Below are 9912 nucleotides of genomic sequence, written 5' to 3' on the forward strand. Positions count from 1 at the left end.
TATTGAAAAGAAGATTGCGGAGACCATTTCTGCCGAGGAGACCATTAATTCTTTTTATTTGATCGCGTGCACATCTCAAATAAATCAGTATATTTTCTACTTTTATTTATTTTGGTCCCCCATGTTAGATTTCTCGTTCCGCCCCTGCCCATGCAGTATGTTTTGTAATTGTATTGTCTTTATGCTTTTAGCCTAGTTCATGTATAAATATAAACTGGCTTTTTATTTCAATTCATGTGTGATTTTTGCAGTTTGCTCTATGTTATAAAATTGCCAATTATCTAATTAAATAATGATACCAAAACTTGCATTCATGTTTGGTTTATGTTTACCTCTAGTTTATATATGCTTAAAATCTTACAGGTTTCCCGCATGCATGCAGGTGCCTATATTTTCTATTTATTCAGCTTATAATCTAGTTGCATAGATGCTTTGTGTTGTGTCTTAAAGAAATAAGTTTGCATTAAAATAAACATCTGAATGTTAGGTGTCACTAAAATGGTGTTAGCCAGCCTATATACATTTGTACAGATCCAAAGCAACTATTTTTAAGTGAGAACTAGGGTTGGAATATTAAATTTTACAAGTTAAATCAGCCAAATTCATATTTATGAAAGGTTTTTTTTTGACAAGATATTAATTACTGGTTTAGGACTTTAAGTTAATTTTAATTTGGGTCATTGGATATTTTTAGTTGGGGCAATTATGTGATGAATTAGGTAAAAATGCATTTATTAAAAGAGTTACATCATATTTTCGGAATTGTTTGAATACTACTTTTTGCAATAACTAAAATAAATACATAATTATTTTAAGTTGAAACTAAAATAAATACATAATTATTTTAAATTTTTAATTTGATCTTGTGATACAGATAATGCATATTATTACCGGTATACTTTGTACATGTGTATTTTTTATTTATTTTTTCCTTAAATTTTATTAAATATTAGTAAAAAATTCATATACAACAAAAAATATTATATAGTTCTTAATTATAACCAATGCATAATTTGAATAACTAGACAAACCAACTCCAAACTTGCATATTTTCTCGTATCAAGATAATTTGGTGGACATCAAAAATTGAATTACATATGACTCGGATGTAATTCAAGTTGAGATAGTTATTTAATAAACGAGTTTAATTGGGTATTTTTGAAAAAGACAAGTCTTTTAGTCTAAGATAAAGGAGATTAAATCTGTGATCAAATTTGACTTATTTATAATAGACAAGCTAGCTGAGTTTAGTATACCCATGAGCTAAATGAAACGAGTCGGATTTAAACGAGTTAATCCGAGTTGGCTCGCTAGTTCAACACTTAAAAGAATAAAAAAATTATAAAAATTTAAATAAAATTTGATTCAAATATAATAAAAATGAATTTTAAAAAAATAGATGAAATTTTTAAACAAGCTCGAGAGGAATTGAGTTTCCATACTACGATACTCGAAGTAGTTCATATACGAGCTCGAACAGAACTGAGTTCGGTGTAAGAAGTATTTTTTTTGTTACTAAAATAAAATTTCAACTCCAATATTAGTTGCATTTTGCATCCAAATATTTCTAATTTTACTAATTTTTGCCTTTCTCTCTTTCCTAAATTTTATATAAAGTTCACCATTATTAATGTCATTTGTGATTACTTGATGATGTGGTATGCATGCATAAATGTATCATTGATTTCAAATTTAAAATCAATGATGTATTTATGCATATTTGCATCCAAAAGATATAAAGAACCCTTTTAGAATTGAGTTTTTAGCGCAACATGTAAAATGCTATAATTTGGCATTAAAAATGTCTTTTAATGCTAAAATAAAACTTTAACTTTAATTATTAAATACATTTTGAAACCAACTATTTTCAAATTTACCTTTCCCTTAAATTTCATGTAGAACACACTAAAGCATGTTTATATAGTTGTTTGATGATGTGGTAAATGTATAAACATGACAAACATCAAATCAATATTGAAACTAAAAATTCTAGTTTAGGTGATTGTACCTAATTAACTAAAAAAATTCTTTCAGAAAAACTGTAACTTTCTCCCTTAGTTAACTTGACATGACCTTTTAACTATGTTTTAAAGTTTATCATAAAAAGCTCTGCTGGTCAAATATTAAAAAAACATAATAAGCAGTACTAGCAATACCATACCCTGCACAAGGCCATGTAATTCCAATGATGAAGCTTATGCAAAAAATTGCAGAACATGGTTTTAAATTTACATTTGTAAACACTGATTTTAATCACTTGCGTGTCCTAAAAGCGATGTCGAAAAACTAAATTGATGTGGATGATGACAGGATGCGCTTGGTTTCGATTCCTGATGGATTGGAACTAGATGAGGATATGAATGATTTTTTTATCTTCCTAATGGTTTATTGTTTTCCGTGAGATGCAAACTTTTTATCTTCCTCATGAGATGCAAATTTTATATCTTCGGAACCTAATAAAAAATTTGAGAGGGATAGCTTAATGGTAAGTCTCTGGTCATCCCCAGGTAAAGCTGGCCACTTGTGCGGTCCGTGCGGTTCGGGCCGGGCCGCATACGAGTTGGGCACTGGAAACCTTAACATTGAACCGACCCGGTAGAGTAATGAATCCGGTTCGGACCGCGTTTGAACCGAAAAATAATGATTCGTAACTGGCACGTGAATCGTAAACGTAAAAGAACCTTTTTAAGAAAAAGACTTTTCTTTGTAAATTATACATGGGTTGGCGGCGGGTTCACGAGCCGGGTTGGCGAGCTTCCGGTCCTGGTTTTCTAATATAATATTCATAATCGGCTCGTAATATTTAACGAATTGTGCGGTTTTGAATCGGCCCTGTTCGAACCGAATAAATCTGGGCTTCCCCACGAGCCGGTCTCGAGCGGGCGGTTCAAACCCGCAGTAGCCAGCTCTAATCTCAGGTCATGAGTTCGATTATCACTCATCCCGAGATTTATATATTGATATATATTGTAATTATCATAAGGGAGTTATTGTTGTTTGGTCATTGAGATTTACACTGTAGAATACGGGTCAAAATTAAATAAATCTTAATACAGGAACCAATTTAAAGAAGTAGATGCTTCATCTATAAGCCACAATGCCTACTCTCAAAACGGAAACATTTGGATGGGCTTGCATCCGCGATATAGCAGTACAAAAGAGCTTCTTTCAATTTCTCTCTGAAAATAATCAATGTTTTAAATTAGCGGACTTCATAATATGCAATACAGCTTATGAATTGGAGCCATCTACATTTTCATTATTTCCAGAAATATTACCAGTAGGTGCACTTCCCGCAAGCAGCAAGCCTGGAAATCAGGCATGCAATTTTTTGGGCCGAGGATGATGACTGCTTGTCATGGCTTGATCAACAACCAGTTTGTTCGGTTATTTATGCCGCCTTTGGAAGCCTTACTATTTTTGATCAAACATAATTTCAAGAACTGGCTTTAGGACTTGAACTAACCAAGAATCCTTTTCTATGGGTTCTGCGTCCTGGTATGACAAATGAAGAAGCTCACCGACAAGAATTTGAAGGGCGAATAGGGTGTCGTGGAAAAATAGTAAGTTGGGCTCCTCAAGAAAAAGTTCTGAGTCATCCGTCAGTTGCTTGTTTCATGAGCCATTGCTGGAATTCTACTATAGAAGGTCTGAGCAACGGAGTTCCTTTCCTCTGCTGGCCATACTTTGTTGATCAGTTCCTCTACGAGAGTTATATTTGTGATGTCTGGAAAGTAGGACTGGGGTTTGAGAAAGATGAAACTGGCATCATTAGGAAAGATGAAATAAAAAATAAGGCTGAACAACTTCTTGGTGACATAAATTATAAAGCGAGGGCAGTGGATTTAAAAGAAAAAATTATTAATAGCGTGCAAGATGGACACTAGTTCAAAAACCTTGGAAAGATTATTGAATGGATGAGATCTATGCTAAAGGGTCAGTAATGACTTAATATAAATTACCTGATGTTTAGGGGATAATTCATCACAGAAAGCAACTTTTTTAGTAGAGATAAAAAGGACTCCTGCAATCAGACCAGCTGAGGAACGAAAATAACACTATGAGGCCTTTAACATCTTCTCTTTTTCTCTAATCCCGAACTCGCTAGAACAGATTAGCTCTGCCACTGGTTATAATGATGTAGATCACCTTAATCAAAATGTTGTGAATATTCTCAATGAATACAGGAGGACACAATTTAACTGCAATCATTTTTTATAGCTTCCAACTTGTCTCGGGGTCTCACGTACACGAGTCAACTTGGCCGAGGAATTTTACTAATTGTTTAATTAAAATATTTATTGACTTATTATAATATTTTAATATGAATATTGAATCTGTGTAACAGGGAATATCAGTATTTGCTGATCAAAAATTATAAACTATGATTTGTTGGAATAAATACTGACTCCTGATCAAGATTTGACGAGGCTGACAAATCCCGATGCCTGGTAAGGATTTGCTGAGGCTGATAAATCCTGATGGGCTAGATTAAGATTTTCTTTGGTAAATACTGATGGGCTGACTGTTACGTTTCTGATTCTGAGATATATTCTATTAGATGCAGATTAAGTCAGAATATTTACTTTCGAGTAACACCATCTTCATTCTTGAATGAGGCCATTCCCAGATCCTACTCTATATGGGATGTATTGGAGATGTTTGGTTTAGTTTGGTTTTTTTATTTAATAGACGAGCTTGTCGGGTCTAGTATACCCGTAAGCTAAACGAGTTGGCTCACGAGCTCAACACTTAAAAGGATTTTATTCTTGAATGAGGGAAAGGCTACAAATATCATACCATTCCCAGATTCTGCTCTATGCGGGATATATTTGAGCTGTTTGGTTTAGTTTGGTTTTTTTATTTAATTGACGAGCTTGCCGAGTCTAGTATACCCGTAAGCAAAACCAGTTAGGTTTAAATGAGTTTAGCCGAGTTGGCTCACGAGCTCAACACTTAAAAGGATTAAAAACTATTAAAGTTTAATTAAAATTATATTTAAAAATAATAAAAAGAAATTTGAAAAAATATTTATATATAAATTTTAAAAATGCTCAAGACGATCGAGTTTTCGTAGTTCGAGTCGAGTTTTAATCAAGTCCTGGCATACTCAAATCGGCTTGCATATGAGCTCGAATAGAACCAAACTCAGTCTAACCAGTCTACCTGCTCGCGAAGTGGTCCAGTTAGAGTTACACCCTTGTAACAGTATCCAATAAATGATTTACGAAATCATTTTATTCAACGATAGGGCCGTTCTTGAGAATTTTAAGGACCAGTGCGAAAATATTTATGGGGTCGTTTTTTAAAAATTTATTTAAAATATGTAAAGAAAACCTTTTTTAGGATTACAATAAATTTTATGTATATGAACATTTAAACTACTAATTAAAATTACAGGATTAGAAATTATCGTAAACATATGTAATATAATTTATTTTATGTGATTACACATCTCTAAAATATACAGTGAACTTGTTCGAAAATTTAAGTTAGTCCAAATTTTTCTAGTTTAAATAATTCAGCTAACCCCAGATCATTTTAAAATACAAAATCAGATATAATTTGAGATGCCGAGAACATTTACTTTTTGCATTAAGGCCTCAAATTCTTTCAAACTTCTTTCCCATACGGATTAATAACCATGAGAATGAAGTGCTGTTAAATTAGTAATAATACATAATTGATTTAAATATCTTTCACATACTTAAATTTGTTTATAAATAAAAAGGATAAATAATTTAAAAAAAATTGGACTACTTATTATAATGGGTCGAGATTGTGCTGAGTGAGGACCACCTATGTTTAACAAAAAAAATAAATAAAATGTCAAAGTAACTTTTATTTTACTAATTAAAATTATATTTACATAATTCAGTTTGATGAAAGTTCAAAATTTCATATCCTAATACATGTGTTACACCCTTATAACATGTGTTACACCTTTATAATATTATCCAATAAATGACTTACAAAATCATTATATTTAAGGATAGGCCGGTCCTAAAATTTTAAGGTCAATGCGAAAATATTTAAGGGGTCCTATTTTAAAAAAAAATTTAAAATATTATAAAAAAACTATTTTTTTTGGATTACAATAAATTTTATTTATATGAACATTTAAACTATTAATTACAATTACAGGATTACAAATTATTATAAACATACTTAATATAATCTATTTTATGCGATTAGACGTCTCTAAAATATATAGTGAACTTGTTCGAAAATTTAAGTTAGTCTAGATTTTTTTAGTCAAATAATTGAGTTAGCTAGAGATTATTTTAAAATATAAAATCATTTATATTTTTATATGCCAGGTTCATTCACTTTTGTATTAAGGCCTCGAATTCTTTCAAACTACTTTCCGATACCCAGATTAAAAATAGTGAGAAATGAAGATACGTTATATTTGTAAGAAGAAAAAATTGATTTAAATTTCTTTCACGTACTTAAATTTATATATAATTATAAAGAATAATTTAGAATTTTTGAGCCACTTATTATGATGGACTCAATGTGTTGGGGGACCACCTATGTTCGACGAATAAATTAAATAAAATGTCAAAGTACCTTTAATTTTACTAATTAAAATTATATTTACATAATTAAGTTTGATGAAAGTTCAAAATTTCATATCCTAATACATGGGTTACACCTTATAACATGTGTTACACCTTTATAGTATTATCCAACAAATGACTTACAAAATCATTCTATTTAAGGATAGGGCTGATCCTAAAATTTTAAGGTCAATGCGAAAATATTTAAGGGGTCCTATTTTAAAAAATTATTTAAAATATTATAAAAAACTATTTTTTTAGGATTACAATAAATTTTATGTATATGAACATTTAAATAATTAATTACAATTACAGAATTACAAATTATTCTAAACATACTTAATATAATATATTTTATGCTATTAGACGTCTCTAAAATATATACTGAACTTGTTCTAAAATTTCAGTTAGTTTAGATTTTTCTAGTTCAAATAATTGAGGTAGCTGGAGTTTATTTTAAAATACTTGATAGTCACAACTACACCTTCAATGGCTATTTCACACACGTTGACACTCAGTGCACAAATACTTTGACATTTCAAAATCTATTACAAGTGCATATGACTTATAGTTGTTTAATCACTTTTAGGATTGAGGGAAGAAAGTGAACTGACTGAGAGGCTGGGTTGCTCCCAGGAAAAAGAAGAGGTTGATAGTTCTATAATACACACTATTTTTTCCAGTGTGACAAAAGTGAGTGAAGGGAGTTCCACCTTAGTAGGTGAAGGTGAGGTTGTGAGGGTGGTGAGCCCGGGGAGCCCCTATGCAAGAATATAGAGAAAAAGAGAGAAATGCACGTACAAGAGGAATAACGGTGGCAGCCATTGCTAGTGAGTCCATGGATGTCTGTGATACTTAAAAGGAAAGACTTTGTCATCAATAATAGAGAGAGGTTATAGATTTTATTTCCTTGGATGCTCAGACATTTACTCATCATGATACAGCCTATAAAACCTTGGTTGTTCAAGGCAATGAGGAGGGAGTAAGAACATTGAATTTACTCCACACAACCGAATCAATATAAAGGGCCAAAGATGCAATAACCACACTGCCTCTTACATCTGATGTAGATTCTAATTTTGGAGCTGATGATGATGAGTTTGATGAAGAATTTGGTGTAGATGATGGCATGAACTTAGGGGGAGATGCATGCCCTAGTTCTACAACAAATACTCCTGAATGGATGCTTAGCAAGGAATGCAGCTCTCACCACTTCAACTCCATATTTTTCACGTTAATCAATCAAACTCAAATAGCTTTAGCAGCCACTACCAATGCCGGTACAAGGTCACTTCTTCAATCCCATCTAGAGTCCCTCCAACTTCACAGGATTCAAAATCTCTAATAGGATCTAGATTTGGATGGTCTCAAACTCTTAACTGATGAATCCAAGAAGGATATGTACACAAGTTTGAATGAGAAGCTTCAAGCAGCCACAATGAGAGAAATTCGGGAAAAGCTCGGGAAGAAAAGTGATCTATCTAGAAAAGTTAAGGCATTGTTCAAGAATGTCTAATATTGAAAATTCAGTGGCCAAGATACTACAAAATCAAGAGACTCAAACTCAGTTGCTTCAAAAACTGGTGGCTGCACAAACTTCAATCTCTCCAATTCTACTTGATGATAACTAATAGGGGACACTACCACATAAATGTCCTACAGCAACATCAAAAAAAATGTGAAAAATGTAAAAAAATGTTGCCACAAATCTTAAGGCAACACTTTGGTCAATTTTGAGGGTGTTGGAAATTTGCATGTGGCCTTTGATATTTTGCCAACACATTTTACAGAAGAATTCCAACACCAAAAATGTGTTGCTGTAGACCTCTATGGCAACATTATAATGTCAATAGCAACATCTGAACCGGTGTTGGCTTTAAGTTTATGGTAATACTGGGTTTTTAAAGGTAACACAAATTTGATGTTGCCTTAATTCTTATGGCAACACAGTCTCAGTCTATAGCAACACCAATTTTATTAACATTTCTTATCTTTGCCAACACTTACCTGGCTATAGCAACATCTTTTGAATTATTTTTGCCAACATTATTTTAGGCTAAGGCAACATGTTTAGTAAAAAAAATTGACAGGTTCTTGCCTAAATTATAACATCCCAAAATATAGTTCAAATCTAACCACAACAACACAAAAATCAAATCCACATATGCAAGCCAAGTCAAAACTACTTAGAAAACTTGAATACATACTTATAGTTAGATCATTCATAAATATTTTTAAAAAAATTGAAACATTAATATGGAACTAAACACTAGTAAGAAGTATTGGTCAATCTACTTTTATAAATTTTCAATTTTTGTTATGCAACGAATAAAGAAATTTGAAAATGCGCTTACCATAATGATCTTTTTTGCAAAAACTAAAAATTTAACTTCTGTGTAAATTTTATTCTAACTTTTATACATAATTTTTTTCAAAATATTTACTAACCTTCAAATAATTTTCTTTAAAAAAATATTCTAATAGTACTAAATACAATCGAATACTGTCCTGTTAGATAAACACAATTGAATTCTACTGAAATTATAATTTTCAGAAAGGAGGGAAATTTCCCTCCACTTTTGCAACTAAATTTTTAAAAGTGCGGGAAAATTCCCTCCATTTTGAAGTATCGAATTCGACCGAAATCGGTTGAATTTAGCAGTGTCAAAAAATTTTGTTGGCGGGAAAATTTCCTCCATTTTTTGGTAAGGCTAAATTCGACCGAGGGAGGTTAAATTTAGTAGCACGCCGAAACCCAACTATATATGGTTGCATATAAATACGGTTGTATTTATTCAGTCGTAATTATTACTAAATTCGATCACGTAATACGATCGTATTTAAATACGACCGCATGCGGTTTTATTCAGTCGTACCCTTAAATTCAACTGAAGGTGATTGAAATTAACTCTGGTTGTATTTGTGCAATTGTATTTAGCCTTATTTTTTTGTAGTGAGCCGAATCGAGAGTTTACTCGTAAGTTCACGAGTCGGTTTAAATGAGTTGAGACAAGTTGGTTGGCGGAAAAAAAATAGTGTAGTTATTGTAACCGGTTAAAAGAATTTCAAACTACATAAACTAACTTTAAATTTCCATAATTTTTTGTATCAAAATAAAAGGTGTATCGACAAATTTCTTTATATTAAAATTTGAATTACTATAATTGGGATGTAATTAATATGAGACGAGCTGGTTATTCAATAAACAAAATCGAGTTCTTCTCAGATTACACGTCCTAGATAAGATCAAGCCTTCTGATTCTAAATATAGTTTGCTATATTAAATTTAATTAAAAAATTTAATTATATTTATATGTTTGTAAGACTGAAGTATTTGCATTGTTTTTAG

The 9912-nt window shown here is 31.5% G+C and overlaps 1 pseudogene; it reads left to right on the forward strand.

Annotated features, from left to right (window-relative positions):
- Positions 1-3097: 3097 nt before the first annotated feature.
- On the forward strand, positions 3098-3887 carry LOC141699808 (UDP-glycosyltransferase 83A1-like; annotated as a pseudogene).
- Positions 3888-9912: the final 6025 nt, after the last annotated feature.

This window comes from Apium graveolens, unplaced genomic scaffold, assembly GCF_009905375.1.
Source record: "Apium graveolens cultivar Ventura unplaced genomic scaffold, ASM990537v1 ctg136, whole genome shotgun sequence".
NCBI lineage: Eukaryota > Viridiplantae > Streptophyta > Magnoliopsida > Apiales > Apiaceae > Apium > Apium graveolens.